Below are 18073 nucleotides of genomic sequence, written 5' to 3' on the forward strand. Positions count from 1 at the left end.
GGGGGATCCCATGGGCGGGAGGCGAGAGGGATGCCCTTGGGCCTGGGGTGTGCAGGAGGGGGATCCCCACCGACGAAGGCGGGGATTCCTGTGAGCATGGGTGTGCGGGAGGGGGATCTCCCCCGGGACCCCGTGCGGAGCGTGGTCGGGGGATTTTCCGTGTGTGACGGGTATGCTCGTGGGCAGGGATACTAACGTATATAGCAAAATTCTCAAATCAAAATCCCCTTTCAGTCATCTCCAGAACAGAGATACTTGCTTTAAAAGTTATGTTCAGTGAAGGAGTCTTTGCTTCCCCCCACCCCCCAAAATGGGCCTGTCTCCTTCCCCAAAGACACTAGGGGCAGGTCTTGCCTCCTGTCTTCCACATGAATTTCTCTCACCCTCACCCTCAAAATAGCTGGAGAGATTTAGCAAGTCTGGCTTTGTTTGGTGAACAAGCCTATAGGGAAGATCTGATTTACTAAATAAAGCACTTGGTGTTAGGAAATAAAAGGTTAAGTGAGGCCAAGAAGAGAGTTAAGTTTCATTTCCCAAGTGCAAAATGGCAGAGAAGCTCCACTTGTAGCCATAACAGCTTCAAAACATAATATATGTTACATATTTGTCATTTCTTCTTCCACTTGTATAGCATGACCTCACTTACCTCTTACCATCATCTCCATCACCATTTAGATATGAAGTAACTGACTGATTTGTCATGTACTTCGAAGTGTAGGTGTTACTATGGGATGATTTACATAAATTATGTTGATATTGCATTACAGGGCTCTAATCAAGAAAGAAAAAACAGGAAGAAAAGAGAGCTGTCTCCACAATGTAAAGAAATAGTCAAATATCTTTTTAACAAACCATATTTTCTACTTTACCAGGGGAGGGGGAAGGGTGGAGAGGTTATACACACCAAAAAGATTCTGTTATTTTTAAAATTAAAAACCTACTTTATTTCTTTATTTAATAAATACCTTACGTTATTAAAAAACTGAAAATGTTAGAGATTTGATTGATCTTTTACCATTTATGCTATTTGTTTACTTTTTACATTTCACTCAGTTTAGATAGCAAAAATAAGTTAGTCAGTTTCCCTCTTATTTCTAGTTATTCTCACTTCCTGGTTCTCATGCACTCGAAGAATTCTATGATGTTTAGGTTGCCAACACTTCTGTGAATGGTTAAATCTGAACAGAACACAGTAAATTTCAGGGAAAACATTTCTACTTGTATTAGATTTTAAAAAATAATTTAAAAACTACTAAATCTGGGGCCTAAATTACCTTATCACATTCCTTTAGGTAGTCTGTGTATTCATGTACATATGTGACCTCATTTTATAGAAACAATGGGTTTTTTAAACTGAAGTGACTTTTTCCTAATTGAAAAGTGACTGAGAAAGCTGAAACGTGAGGTTTACACAGATTTCTCAAATATTTTCTCATAACTCTGATCTATGTAAGCTAATTTTTTGCAACTGTGTATTTGTTCTGTACATTGTGTTAAAGGGACAGGGTAGTCCACAGTCTCAAAAGTGTATGCAAGTCATGGATTTATGTGTTCACATGCCTAAGTATCTCACAGCCCTTATTTACAGGCACATGTCAACATTGTTTGTGCATACTTCTGAAAATTTGAGTAAATTTAGGCTCAGCATTTAGGGGCAGATCTTTAGCTGGTGTAAATTACCAGAGCTCCATTGAGTTCAGTGGAACTATGACAGTTTATGCCTGCTGAGGATATGCCCATTAGCCCTTTTTTTAAAAGATTTACAATCCATAATAGAAATCTTTTTATGAATTAAAAGTTTCTGAAGCCCAAGTACAAGGGTACCTTAGAATCACAAAGTGAAATGGACTATGAAATACAAGTGAAACCCTCAGTAAAATATTATTGTTAAAAGTGAGTAAATTACAAAGAGTAAAAAGATATAAATGGTGAAAAGTAAGGCAGGGTTTTAATCTTGTCTAGGGCCCAGTCCTGCAAGCTGCTCTGCATACAAGCAGACATCCAGTCGTATGGAGCACCTTTTAGGTGGGCCTAAGGCAGTGGTTCTCAACCCATGGGCCACATGCAGCCCAATCAGCACACGGTTGTGGCCCACATGACATCCTCAGGGCCATACAGGTAGTATATATATTGTGTGGATGTGGCCCACATAACACATAGAGAGCTTCATATGCAGCCCACACTGGTAAATAGGTTGAGAACCACTGCCCTAAGGTATTAGTAACACAGGTAATACATTTAAATGCTTGTAATTCTACAGATGATGTTTGTCCTGAGTGTCGCTTGTGGAGTATTGTGCTAGGATTTCAGTCTCTTTAAACTTGTGATGTTTTAGAAGGCAGTTGAAGAAGATGGGGGGGGAAAATCTCATTAGTTTAATTCACCATTCATATTCTCTTTATTCAAAAGGTTTATAACAGTTGTCTCTTGCACACATGGTACCAAAATCCAAACTTCTCCTTTGTATGTGTCCTTCAATTAGCTTGTTTTGATTCTGTTTTGTAACTTTTCACCTTTGGGGGGGAATCACGTTGGCTCTTAGTTTAAAGAAGCTGTGATTTCTATCAAGGTGATTTCCTCTGGCTGCTGAGAGGGAGAACAGGAAGATTATTTCCTTCCCTAGAGCCTCTTGACTGTTGTAGGAAGGTATCGTTTCTCTGCTTCTTTACTTTTCCTTCAGTATACTAGCTGCTCTGCATGATGGGGTATATCTCTTGCTATTCTTTACTTTCCTCAGCCTCACCTCTGAGGTTTTGTTCAGTTTTGTCTGATACTCCTTGTGAATAGTTGCTGTTCGCACACTTGTCTCTTGGAGATTTGTAAGCAACAGCAGCAAGAAAACAGATGACAATTGTTGTCATTTTCTCTGCTGACCACCAGTTTGTGAAGAGCAGAAGTGAAACTGACAGGAGGGTTGTTAATTTCATACTGCTGCTGCTTAGAAATAATACTAGGGTCACTGGAGTGATCTGTTTATAGTCACATGAAGACAGCACTGAATTAGTTTACACTTGGAAAGTTAACTTTGCAACCAAAAGGACTAGCAACTAAAAAAAGAGAAGCTAGATTTTGCATAAATTGATGAATTAGCCCACAACCACCACTCACCATTGAAAGCCTCCCAGTTACCATTAACAAGTAGATGAGGATTTTTTGAACTTTGCTATATTTAATCACCAAGCAACTGCGGATCTCTCAGCCTCTCATGAAGAATTCCATATGCTCACTATACTGTTTTTAAAAGTTTGTCACAATAAAATGTAGCCATCGTCAAATATGATGTTTTGGCCTAATGAATCTCTTCTGATTCCTCATACAGGCCAATTAGTTAAATGTTATTACTGCATTTATAAGATACTTATCACTGTAGTATCTAGGTACATCTTACAAGGTTTAAATTGTGTCAGTTTATATTGTAAATGAGAATTAAGAAACATGAAACACCTTATTGTCCTCATCTTTTAATCTGATTTTTCATCTAGGAACCTAGGAATTAATAGTTTAATTATTTGTAAAGGTTTGGGCAAAGAGATGGTATCTTGTGGCTCTTTCTAAACATAGCCTGGTTTGTAAGCATATTTCTTTATAGAAAGAATTCCAGATATGTGGCCAGTTACCAAAAATGCCCAATCTTCAGCTCCATATGAATATTATACAAATTTAGTTCCAGTTAAATATGAATCTAATTTGTGCAATATGGACATAATGTGCTTGAAACTTTTAGGATTGAAAGTCTTTGGTTGGGAGGGGATGCAAACTGTGTTAAGAAAAAAATTACAGTCACATTAGTGCAAGTGCATTGTAAACCATGTACAATGGGAATATTTTGTGCTCATGGTTACCATACAGATTTTTTCATTTATTAATATAAGTACTTATTGTATTGTATAGTTTAGGATCTTTTCTTTATACAATTCAACAAAAAATAAAAATGTAAAGATATTGGTTTTTATCTACTTTTATCCTCAAACTTTTTTTCTCCATTTGAGAACTTTACCATGAAATTCTCTCTGTGTTTGAGCCCTGTTGCTGAAATTAATTGTGGTCCAATTATCATCCTTAACAACCTGAAAAAATACCACGTGCAATTTATATAAAAATAATGAAATAATTCTACAAATCTCTCTAGTAAGTGAGAAGAGACTTCTCAGAAAGTCTTAAGCATAATGAAAACTAAGGTTAAGTGCCATTTACTTGTGTAAATTACATCTACCATGGGCTGGTCAGACTTGTGTATTTTTCTTTTGAAATTTTCTTTGAAAACATATGAAGAATCATATATATCCAGACTACTTCCCTACCATTTTGTTTGTCTTGTGTACTTTTCACTCCCTTCCATTCCCAATGCTGTCACAGATGGGTCTACTGTTAGAATGCAATTAACTTATGATGATGCTCTATGCCAATTTTGTGATTTATGTGCTACTTTATTGTATAAATTTAATGAATAGGACAAACAGTGTCTAATTCTCCACTCTTACACCAATTTTACTCTGGGGATCCATGCCCTAGTTTGTGGCATGTATGAACCAGCCATGTGGATTTATTTACAAACACCCTCCATAAAAAACTGCTGTTTAGGAAAAGGAGGAATGTAATCTAGGAAGTTCTACCACCATTCCAAATACATTCTACTACTTTCTTCTTTTTCTTTTAGCAATGTGGCTCATTAATTCTGGGCTCATGTATTTGATTATGAGTAGCTCTTTCTTACAATATCCTGGAGCTTCTACTTTGATAGTCACTAATCTATAGCCTGTGATTTACAGTAGCAAAGTAATATACCAAAAATATAATTATTTTCAGCTTTAAGTCACCATGTCTGAACTTGTGGCTGCTCAGATTACAATTAGAGGGCAAATAGGTTAACCAGTTTTATGAGCAGCACATTTTTCATTTATTCTTTGTCTATGTTTATGATGACTTGCATAAGTGTCCTTTCCAGCATATTATTTAATTATACACTAATGTGTTATGAATATTTTTCCATATGGTTCATATTTGTTTCCTCCTGTAACTTGCGTTCTGTTTCTGATTTAGCTCTATTACCCACCCTCTTCCTTGCTGTTTCAAAATATTGTGCTGTTGCTTGTTTGGCTCTCATTTGGAGTTATTCTGTTTGTTGTGATATCTGTACAGCTGTCTCACTCAGATCTTTAGATGCAAACTTACAATCCTTTTCTTGATTATTTCACTACACAGATTTTTTTTTTTAATTTTTGAAACATTTTCTTGCTAGACGTCATTCATTTGTTTTCTTTTATTGCAAAGTGCTTAATATATTTGCAAAATTTGTAGATTTGGAGCTTGTAGCGTGTCTTCTGAATAAACAGTATTAACATAAAGAGAACCAGAAAAGGAATTATAACCGCCACAATAAATAAATAAAAGTCTGAATTGTTTGGTTTTGGTTGTTTTTATAAAAATCACAACAAATAATTATTATTAAAAAAAAGACTAAGAATAGTGTAATGGTTATGAGCTAAATTTATGAGACATGCGATGAAACATTAAGGTATTAAACATAGTGGGCCTGATTCTCAGTTGTGTAATGGAGCTTTAGCTTCCCACTGGCAGTGCCAAGATATCTTAGGATGGGTGTAAATGAATGATGTAAAGGAGCCCTAACCTACCTGAAAAGCAGGCTCTATGGTCAGTTCTCTGGTGTGACTATTTGACACCTCCCCAGCAGTATACTCTGCTATGAAATTGGCTTGGTGGACCAGGGAGAATCACCTCAGTGCAAGGTGATTCTCTGCTGTAGAGCTGTGCACCTCATACATACCCTGCTACTGACATAGAAGGGAAAAGGGTCATGACTGTCCTGCATCACACCAATCAACTGAATTTTTTATCTTTTTCAGCCTGGCAGGCCCTCGGGCTGTTCTAACATAGTATAGGGGGACCAGTTCTGCAGAGAGCTGCAGAATCAGGAGAGTGTAAAAGTGAGCTTAAAGCCTCTGTGCAGATCAGCTTCCCTACAAGGTGGATATCTGTGTACTTGAGTCTAAACTCAGAGTTAGTTAACACTTACACATGCTAGTTGGGATACCCAACAAATTATTGGTTCAGGACAACACACTCAGCCCTTGGCTAAATCACAAATGTTTGTGTCCTTGAACAAACGTGGAGTGCCCACACGACCATGTAAGAAAGTTGTTAGCTAACTTGAGATAATTTAATTAGAGTTAAAATTTTTAGCAGAGACAAACCATCTGTGGGTGAAAGATATTAATCTAGGGGCCAAATTTGCTAGTGTTTACTAAGAAGGCAAAACTACTGAAGTTTATCAGAGCTGTGCCTGAATAAGGACTGAATGAGACTTCAGAACTTGGTTCCTAGATGGTAAAAATCAAAGTAATCAGGAGTGCTAAAATGAAGAGTTGGTTAACTGGATCATATTTATTCCTGTTTGCAATATAAATTAAGTGTTTGTAACCAGTTATTGACATAGCTGGCTCCCTGGATGTCATGGCTAATGCACTATTTAATAATGATAGTAACTAATTGTGCCACCTTGCAATCAGACCAAAGTGGCGCATGGTTGTTTTCTTCTAACCAGGTTGTAAAACTTATTTGGCTGTGTTTGTGGGACTGTCTTAACCTTGCCTGGTTAACTGGTTGTTCCTGCTTCTAGCTTTGTGTGGTAAAACATTCCTTAGTGCATCGCTTGACGTATGTTATTCTTTGTGTGTGTGTTCTGGACATTATGCCTTACTGAGGCAGCATCCTCTCCAGATTCTCCCAGAATGCACTTATATACCCATAGTTAGGCAACAAAGTATGTGCGACATACGTTATTGTGTTGTGGGTGGGAAATTGCTATGTGGACACAATCAAACTGTGTTGTAACCAGGTCAAATGATTACAAAAATATGGTGTGTTTAGCATAGACAGGGCCTAATTCTGCCAAATCAGGTTACTCAAAGAACTGTGCTTCATTCTTACAAGTAAACCTGTTTATATTTTAGCTTGTCATGCAGATATTAGAATAGCTTGAAGAATGGGGCAGAAGGAATTGAGTTAATTATTATTAACAATAGTATACTGAAGGCTTGTCCTTTAAACGGTGAAGGGAATAAAATTAAACCGTATGGCTTCCACCCCTTTCCCTCCCTGTGGAGATGGTTTAAACTGATCCCTTTTCATTCAAGAATATGAATTTAGACCCTACCTTAAATATGAGTTAGGCGTAGGATTAATTTGCAGCATAAAAAAAAAGATGTTGAAGCACACTGCATATACAATAGCAGTCTTGACCATGAATCCAAAACTACCATACTTAGTTGTGTTGTTAATCTTAGACTACTTTATCTATAGCTAATGAATATTTCACTATGACCAGCCTGCTCTTATGCAGTATATTTACAAGTTCTTTGACATCTATATCTATTCCAACATGATCCATTGCTTTAAAAATATTCAGCCTGAAAGGACTGAAGAAATGTTAGGGTTTGCAACTACAATTAATACCTACTATAAAACTTACTTGCAACATCTATTTTTCAGATCTTATATAAGGGCATTTTAACTACATTGTGATGTGTCCCAGTCTGAACATTCTCTTGGGTAATCAATATAATAATAAGGAAAAAATGCAGTTTACCGTATATGGAACTTCAGTTTGGGGGGACCTGAATTGCCCCCATGCTATCAGCTTTTACATTTTCTTAAACCAGGGGTGGGCAAACTTTTTGGCCCGAGGGCCACATTGGGGTTCCGCAACTGTATGGAGGGCCGGGTAGAGAAGGCTGTATCTCCCCAAACAGTCTGCCCCCTGCCCCCTCCCACTTCCTGCCCCCTGACTGGCCCCCTCAGAACCCCCGATCCATCCAACCCCCCCGCTCCGTGTCCCCTGACCACCCCCTCCTGAGACCCCCCGCCCCATATCCAACCCCCCTGCTCTCTGTCCCCTGACTGCCCCAACCCCAATCCACACCCCCGCCCCCTGACAGCCTCCCTGGGACTCCCACCCCCATCCAACCACCCTCTGCTCCTCATCCCCTGACTACCCCTTCCCGGGACCCCCTGCTCCTAACTGCCCCCTGGGATCCCACCCCCCTATCCCCCCCCCCCCCCCCCGTCCCCTGACTGCCCTCCCTATCCACATCCCCGCCCCCTGACAGGACTCCCACACCCAACCCTCCCTGTTCCTCATCCCCTGACCGCTCCCCCAGAACCTCTGCCTCCTCCTCCCTGACTGCCTCCCAGAACCCCCCGCTCCCTTATCAACCCCCCCCCCCCCGCTCCCTTACCAGCAGCAGGAGCTTGCAGCCACAACACCCAGCCAGAGCCAGCTGTGCTCCCCATGCTGCCCAGCGGGAGCGGCGGGCCAGAGTGCGGCCCACACGGCTGCGGGGGAGTGGGGACGGGGGGAGGGGACGGGAACTAGGCTCCCGGCCAGGAGCTTAGGGGCCGGACAGGACGGTCCTTCGGGCCAGATGTGGCCCGCGGGCCGTAGTTTGCCCACATCTGTTCTTAAACAGTTAAGAAGAAGAAACATAAGAATGTCCATACTGGGTCAGACCAATGGTCCCTCTAGCCCAGTATTCTATCTTTGGACTGTGACCAATGCCAGGTGCTTCAGAGGGAATGAACAGAACAGGTAATCATCAAGTGATCCATCCCCTGTCGCCCATTCCCAGCTTCTGGCAAACAGAGGCTAGGGACACCATCCCTGCCCATCCTGGCTAATAGCCACAGATGGACCTATCCTCCATGAATGTATCTAGTTCTTTTTTGAACCCTGTTATAGTCTTGGCTTTCACAACATCCTCTGGTAAAGAGTTCCACTACTTGACTGTGTATTATGTGAAGAAATACTTCCTTTTGTTCGTTTTAAACCTGCTGCCAATTAATTTCATTTGGTGACCCCTAGTTCTTATGTTATGAGAAGGAGTAAATAACACTTCCTTATTTACTTTCTCTGCACCAGTTATGATTTTATAGACCTCTATCATATCCCCCCTTTAGTCGTCTCTTTTCCAAGCTTAAAACTCCCAATCTTATTAATCTCTCCTCTAAGCTAAGCCATAAGTAGACTGAAGTTGCTCAGTTGGGAGAAGGAGAGATGAGACTGCTGTGCAGTGCAGTAGACAGGTCTCTCTAGCAGAGAGCAACCCAAATCTAGGGTTTAACAGGAGGATAAAGGGGAACGAAAGTACACTAGAGAGGCAGGGTAAGCTCCTAGAGGGGAAGCCCTGAGATGGAATGTATGGCAGGCCCAGATACACTCGCAGAGGAAGAGCCAGTGGGACCATTGAATAGCAGGACATGGCTCTGGAGCCTGATGATTAGACATCTCCTGCTGACAACCCAGGAGTTGCCTCAGCAGTCAGAATGGCTTCAACTTTAAAGGTATAATTTTTCTCAGTAGAAAAGACCTCTAACCCAGTCTTTGATATAATGGAGTCCCCTCCTAATAGCAAGATCACCCTCCCAGTATTAGCAGGGCTCTTAAACAACCTGCCAAATCTGTTTAGACAAACACTGCCTATACCCAGCCATGTCAAAGCACTCCAAAGCACTAGTAGTAGTGGAGGCATTAGAGCTTCTCAAAATATTGTCAGATTTTTTTTTAACACGGCAAAACAATGGATTTTTCACTAGCCTTGTTCCCAGAAATAGCTGAACCATTTTTGCTAAAGTTTTCCAAAACATTTCAATCTGAGACAGACATACAGCATGGAAAATTTCAGCTCACGTGGTTATAGCTTGCCAAAGTAACAGGATCTTATAGTGGGAAGTGGCATTGTAGGATATCTGTATTTAGAGAAAAGGAGATACACACCATGGCTTCTGATAATCCCAGGTCCCTGGCAAAGTAGCTATGCTACCACTAACCTTTACACAACTTGGGCCAGATCCTCAACTCTGGCTGAGTGCTGCAAGCCCCCACTACAAGTTAGATCTTGTGGGCTGTTCTAATTTACATCTGGCTGACAATGGCTTCAAGGGGCCATTTGAGCAGTCAGAGATTGCAGGAGTTTAGGTATACTGCTGCCCATAACCTTTTCCCATGGACATATCTGTCCCCTCACATTGGGACCCATGAAAGAAGTAGTATAGGAGCCACTATGGCACCTTTATGTCACCCAGGGATTCCCCAAGGTAGGGGCAATTGGCCATTAGCTAGCTAAGTCAGCTTTACAGCTGCTTAGCAGTACAAAGTAGCCAGATCAGACTGGAGGATCTGGGGCATTATCTCCAAAGCACTGGTAATGTCAGTATCCTCATGAAGCATCCCTGAATTAGGGACTCTGCCTATTGCTGAAAAGGGAAGGGTAGATTGTAATTCAGTGTTCAATGGCTAGGCAATTTTTTTTTCATTTTAAATATTCTTATTTTATACCCTCCGAAGTGTCATGGGGGTGTTGTTCCAGGCAAGTAAGTACATAGATCAATAGTAGGAGAACTGAAAAGTGTTCTGGCTTTAGGGACGTTTCGCCAGAATTCTGATAATAATCAGAACCTTTACTATACAATATTCTGATAAAAAATAAACTAAACTAACAGGAATGTAATATAAAGGTTGAAATCAACCAATGAAAATTCTCAAGAAATTCTCCAAGCATGAACTTTGTTTTGATTCTATCTAATTTTAAGCCTAACACGGTATCATCTTTACCTCCTGCAGTAAATTGGCTCTGATTCTGCATTTTGCTTTTGTCTACCAACTTTCAGATTTCACCAGCTTCCACTGGGAGATTCCAACATTTCATGATCACATACTATTTTTCACATTGATGAGAGCCCTAGTGTAGAAAAGGCTCTGGCATTTTTACTACCATATCAGCTAACTAGGCTAAGAAGCAGGTTTGATTGGTAAACTACTGGTAAAAATGTCGCAAGGCAGCTGAATGATGTCTACATTAGGGCTCCCAGCAGTTTTAACATTGCAGCTGAACTGATGGGATTTTTTAAAATTTCCTAATATGGATGATGTTTCAGTGGAAAAGACTTCTCTCTCACTCTTTTGCCAACACAAAAAATGATCTTCTCTCTTGTCCAGAAATAGTGTCAGCAGAGGTACAAGGATAAATAGCATTGTGGCAAATAAGATCTTCTGACTTGTCATCTAATAATGGACTAATAATAATACTTTACACTTATGTAATCCTTCTAGAAGGCATTAACAAAAGGCCTTTCGATATTGACCTTTTAAATCATATCATTGAGAATGTCCATGATGTATAAAAATGAGACACTTAGGTCATTGTGTGGTTTTTCATACAGTACAGTTTAATCAAGACTATCTAATTGTATATACTGTATGGCTTCATTCCATGCTGCTGCTCTGTTTCTGCCAAAAATTACTGGGGTACTAAAAGATTCAGTCCAGAAAACAAATTGCTGGTTCTTCAGCTTCCTGGGTCCCACAATAGTCTAACTAAAAATCCCTCTTCCTCTCAATTGTTCTGATTTCCTTCATATTTGTGATGTCCTACTTCTGCTTGTTCTTCAGTCATCAATGAAGTTCTTCTAGGAAAAACCAGACAGATAAGACTTGTATTTCTATTGTTGAAGAACCACAAACAGAACTACCTCTCACTATATTTGTAATGAAAAACCTTTCTTTATATATCATAAATTAGCAAATAAGAGCATAGACCTACTGTTTTGTTTCCCTCTGCAGGCCACTTTGGATGTCAGTCACTCCAGTGTATTAGGTTATGCCATGTAACAGGACAGTTTATTACAACTTTATTTTATGTGGGAAATATTTGGGGGTACCTCATCAATCCCTTCTTCTGTCTTACATATAGAAATGGAAATATTTCTGGATTTTTTTTTTAATAACTCTTAGACCAAAGTATAATGTGTAGTTGCAGAGCCAAGATCCTCGTTGGAAGCCCATTTAAGTCACTGGAAAGACTCCAATTGATTTTAGTGGGCTTTGGATAGGACCCCAGATGCAGCTGCCCTCTTCCTTTTCACTCCAAAACAAGGACAAACCTGATCAGCTGTGAGCTTTGATTTCTGGCGAATCTAACATTAAAAGCAATTTGTGACCAGTTCAAACAAATATGCTTGTGTTGATGAATTTTACTTTAAAAAGTTATGTGGCTACATTTGCAAATTATTTGTGCCCCTGGAGTTCTTGGAAGTTGCCTGTATTCTGTGGGTATTGTAAAGCTTTGACATCTGCCTTGCAGAATATGGTAGAGTTAATAACATTGACTTTTGCAGTTGATTTACAAAGTGCTAAAATAAGCCCTTCCACATAATAAACAGAAAAATAAGAAACTAAAACTAGAATCAAAATAAGATGTTTATGACGTAGAAGTTTAATTATTTTTCAGTTTATTGTACAGTATTTGAAATGGCAGACTTAAAAATATCCCTGTAAAGCAACTAACCAGGTCAGATTGCAACATACAAGAGAAATCATTTAAAATAGCTGTCAGTAATGAAAAATTAGAATATATTCTGTCCTTACAAATTGTAGAATTAAAATTAGAGTTTTCTGCTGCCTTCGTAGCACAAACTAGATATGAGATGCCTACCTATTGAATGTCACCATGCAGTTTAAGAAACAAAAAAGTACTGTTGCATTGCTTTCTCCATCTGTTCTGTAACCTTTGATAGTGAGCTTCTAAAATGTTCAAAGCAGACTAAACAAGCTACAGTCAAAACAATAAGGTTGTTTTTCATGCATTTTTAAAATGCAAGTGTTTTAATTGTATTATTTGAGTTTGTTTACTAATTATAAAACAGGTTCACAATGTGGGAATCTATCTTTTTTCATTTGAATCAATAAACAAAGAAGTCATGAGAAAGGGACCTTTTCCCTTCAGGGAGTCTTTTCTTGTTAATGTTTACTCAGGTTGTTAGTGGTTATACTTGTCTCTTTTCCTCTTCTGCTTACATCTTACTCTCTTTCAGTTTTCACTCATGTTTCCAAGTTTGTTTGTACATACCTGCTGTGTCATTATGCTTTGTATTTTTTGTTCTGAATTGTGAAAGTAAGCTTTTTAATGAGACTGATAATTTTTATTGATCTAAGCATCCTTTTAAGACTACAAGAATTTCAACCATCAGTTCCACTGAAGGCTAAAAGAGAAAACTACTTATGATTATAAATAATGTATGCTGCACTTGTAAATAAATTAGGAAAACCTATTTGAAATTTAATTTAAAGGCATACTTTCAATTTGAAAATCAAATTTGTCTGAAAAATTCCTATTATACTTACAAGTAATACTTTAATAACATTTAAAGAAGTTAGTAAAAAACTGTGTCTCTTTTTTCACTTTGCTGTATGTGTATGACACTGCACACTTGTGTACAGTCAGTTTTACAGTCTCCCCTTTACATCTAGTTAGGCTGTGATCCCGCAAAGGTTTACACATGCTTTTTACTTCTCTGCATGTTGTAAGTGCACATGTTAACTCTTTGCTGGTTTGAGGCCTTGGTCAATTTTTCCTTTCCTGAAAAGACCATTATAAACATCATCAGAGAAACAGGAAAAAAATCTAACAATTTTAAAGGAAGCTTTTTAAACACCAATTTCAGGTCATAGTATTTAAAGTGTGCTCTAACAGAGACTGGAATATTTTGAAATTAGTCCATTTAAAAAAATTCAAGGTGATAGTGTCCTGTTTGGAGTGTGTTCAAATGCACTGCTTTGCATTTAAAAAACAAAACAAAACAAAAAAAACAGAAAACTTTTCTAGGGGAACGTGTCTTCAAAATCTCCAATACAGCCATATCCTGCAAGGTGCTGAGTGCCCTCAACTCCCGTTGATTTTACTGAGAGTCAGTGGTGCTCAGCTCCTTGTAGAAACTAGCCCATAACCTGTATTATCCTCTTGCCTCTATTCTAAATTGTTCCTATGGGTCAGTTTTACCTACTCACATTCAGAAATGCTTCCACTGGAATTAAACAAAGAAGTGGAATTCCACTAGAATCAAATAAAGAAGTTAGTTAAAACAAATACCATTATGATTATGTCATACTTCAAATTATACAGAAATGATCTATCTTTAAATCCCTTTAGTAGGACAACACCAAATAACTATCACAAAACAAATGTAGAACACTTGAATTGTCCCTTGAAAGTTGAAAGGTCACATACTGTATGTTACATATTGTCATATGAAAGTGATTGGGGGAACTTTGAGGAAAGGGAATTGAACACTTAGTAGAGCTCACTCCAAAGAGCAACCCTCTTCAAAAAGAGAATATTATAAAACTGAAGGCCTTGAGCTAAAATCTATAAGAAAAAAATCTGCACAGACTCTGCACAGGCTTTCTGGCACACACACTGAACCTCCAACAGGGTACAGTCCAGACATCAACCTCAGAGATTGTGATAAAGCAAGCCCAAATGTACAGCACTGCACTAGAACACTATACATGGATACAAGAGCCTTATAGCTCTTAAAAGCTTATTCCTCCAGGCACAACATATTTCCAAGTTAGATGCACCACTGTAGAATTTTTCCCCATATGCTCTTCAAAACCCTATTAAATAAAAACCATCCGACGAAGTAGCAGCCAATCCTGCCTCCTGATATGTACGCACAACAGGCTTCCCAGAAATTCCTTTTTGTAAATGGAACATGCCTGTTTTGCACTGTTCAGGATGTGGAAATCTGCTGAACTCTGAATGATATAATCAAATCCAAATTGTAAAGTCACAATCAAAGGACAATTACTGTCAATTTCTTCTCATTTTACATATACCAGTCAAATGCCATTTTCTCTTCAGCCTGGGAATCCATTTTGCAGGGACATCCAGTGGCAGCTTAGATCAGTGGTTCTCAACCCGGGGGTATGTGTACCTTTGGGGGTACTCAAAGGTCTTCCGGGGGTACGTCAACTCATCTACATATTTGCCTAGTTTGACAACAGGCTACATAAAAAGCACTAGCGAAGTCAGTACAAACTAAAATTTCCTACAGACAATGACTTGTTTATACTGATCTATATATTATACACCAAAATGTGAGGACAATATTTATATTCCAGTTGATTTATTTTATAATTATATGGTAAAAATGAGAACGTCAGCAATTTTTTAGTAACAGTGTGCTGTGATGTATTTTTATGTCTGATTTTGTAAGCAAGTAGGTTAAATGAGATGAAATTTCGGGGTATGCAAGACAAATCAGACTCCTGGAAAGGTTGAGAGCCACTGGCTTAGATGACTGACCACCACTTTCACTCCTTGTCACCAGACAAAGAAGAGAGAGTCCCATCTTCTGTAACTTCATTTTCACACTGGCAAAAGTTTTCCTTTTTTCCAGGAGAACTGCAGTATAGTAAGACTATAATCCAGCTTGTGACTGTCCTCTCCACAGGTACTCAAGGCAGAAGCAAGGACACAAAAAGCCCCACCCTGGCTAGATGTCACAATACCTTGTGAGGAGTGTGGCCATTAGGATGCTGTTTCTCCTGGGAGAAATGAAGTCATGCTAAAAATCATGATATTGGCTTAAAATTAATGAGATTTACAATAAATAAATATTGGATTCTTTTTATTGACTTCTGGTTTTCAAGTCTCTAGGGTGCATTTGGGTCATGTTTTCAATTTACAATTGTAAGGGCTAGAAACTTCCTTTTTTTAAAAATGAAAGTTGAGATTCTCACCTAATCACTTGCTCTCAGGAGCAGGGGCTTTAAGGAAAGCACCAAACGATGGAAGACTCTCAATAAAATCATGAGAATTGGCAGTCCTGAGTCTCCTTTGAGCAGGGGCATCCCCTCTTTTGGGATGCACCCGTGCAATCCACAGACACCTGGATAGCTCTGGTCATTGTGTGGGTCACCAGTAGACAGTCTAAAAATCTAGAAAGTACCACCTCATTTCCTCCATGCAATTGACTAAAATGATACTGAGCTAAGACATGTCCAGTCTGTTTTCAAAGGTGCATACATTCCTGGTGTGTGTTGTGAAAGGCATGGATAGTTTTGTGTAGACCAACAAATGCAGCTTAATAATATCTGTAATTATGGGATAGAAATAAGTTTTATGACCCTCCTGCAGCAGGGGCACTTGGTAGGAGAGCCCAGGCCATCCCACTCCACCCGGCTCCCACCCAGAGTCCTATGAGAGTCAACAGTATCTGGCACTCTGAGTGCCCTCAGAGTTACTCTCCCTGGGTCACTTCCTACCATTGGTCTCTCCCCCCAGCTCCAAGTCCAATATAAGGTCAAAGCAAAAGAAATGACAACCAAACCTTCAGCCCCAACTGGACTCAGCATGCAGTTCTGTTCCCCACAAGGAGGCTTCTTTGGCACCCTTGTCCAGGAGCCCTCAGGATAGGTCTGTCTTCTTCCCCTTCTGAGCTGAGTGGCTCCCTTTTAAAGCTTCCTCTCCAGTTGGAGAATGCTCTGAAGGCTGAGGAGAAGGGGACAGGGCTACCCGGGCCCAGTATTGTCCTTTATCCTCTTTGGGTCCTGTGTAGGGTTGCCAGGCATCCGGTTTTCGACTCTGGTGGTGGCCATTAAAAGTCCAGTCAGTGGCACAGCAGGGGCCCGGGGCTAAGGCAGGCTCCCTGCCTGCCCTGGGTCCACATGGCTCCTGGAAGCGGCTGCCAAGTCCCTGCCACCCCTAGGCGCATGGGCAGCCAGGGAGGCTCCACATGCTGCTGCTGCCTGAGTGACAGCTCCACAGCACCCATTGGCTGGGAACTGCGACTAATGGGAGCGATGGGGGTGGCACCTGGGGGTGCGACGGCAGCTCATGGAGCCTCCCTGGCCACCCATTCGCCTAGGGGCTGCAGGGACCTGGCTGCCTCTTCCTGGGAGCCGTGGTAAGCGCTGCTGGGACCCCGCATTCCAGTCCCCCTCCCGCACTCCAACCCCCTGCCCCAGCCTGGAGTCCCCTCCCACACCCAAACTCCCTCCCAGAGCCTGCATCCCCTCCTGTACCCCAAACCCCTCATCCCTGGCCCCACCCCATAGCCCATACCCCTAGTCAGAGCCCTCAACCTCCTCCTGCACCCCAGCCCGGTGAAAGTAAGTGAGGGTAGGGAGAGCGAGCGACGGAGGGAGGGGGTATGGAGCGAGCGAGGGGAGGGGGCCTCGGAGAAGGGGCGTGGCAAGGGTGGGGCCTCGGGGAAGGGGCGGGGCAGGGATGTTTGGTTTTGTGCGATTAGAAAGTTGGCAACCCTACCCCTAGGTGGGATTTGTAAACCCCACCGCACAGCCAAATCTTAAAACTGTCTTTTCTGTGCTGTAACTGACTGTTTATAACATTGTATAAGAAATTCAAGTTAGGAATATATGTTTTAAGTGACAATTTGTAATGAAATAGAGATCAAGGGTTGGTGTTAATAGCTTTCAATTGTATATCTGCTTTTTTGACTTCTGATTGCTCATGCAACCTTAACATTGCATAAATGGTGATATGTTTTACATGGAGAATTAGTACATGATTGTAAATATTTCTGCTCTTCTATCAGAGTGGATATTATTTTATGTGTCCTTTGATTGGCAGTCACTTAGAAAAGGCCTACACTAGAAACTATTGCTGGTATAGTTAGGGGTGTGAATTTTTTTTTTTATTTTTTTTATTTTTTTTTGCAACTGGTACAAATCCTAGTGTAGATATAATTTTACGAACATAAAGTTATTTTGCTGGTGTACCTTATTTTGCTTGGGAAACTCGTACAAGCTATCCCTGCAGGAGCACTTTTTTGCAGATAGAAGCTGTGTCTCCCTTAGGAGACTTTGCCATTATAGCTGTAACAGTATAGCTATACCAGCAACCCTTTTCTAGTTAGACTAGTATGTTCTAGATTCTTCCATCCTTATTTCCCTTCAGTTATACCCTGCTCAAGTTTAATCAGTGGGTCAACTTGAGGTGAAAAGTATTGCCCAATATGGGTAAGAGTAGTAGAATCTGACCCTATACATTTAATAATATTTGGTGGCCACTATCAGCAGTTCAGTTTCCTTGGCAGAAGTTTCTCCCCTTGGCTAAAGAAGAGCCTATGTGTTTCCTTGTGTTCTCCCAATTATATGGAGACAGAACAGCAGCAGAGAACAGCTGCAAAACAGGCAGCAAATCCAGAAAAAGCTGAAAATTTATTTTAAGCAGCTGCATTAGGAATGGCAGACAAG

This window comes from Terrapene carolina, unplaced genomic scaffold, assembly GCF_002925995.2.
Source record: "Terrapene carolina triunguis isolate 2854851 unplaced genomic scaffold, T_m_triunguis-2.0 Scaffold111, whole genome shotgun sequence".
Lineage (NCBI taxonomy): Eukaryota > Metazoa > Chordata > Testudines > Emydidae > Terrapene > Terrapene triunguis.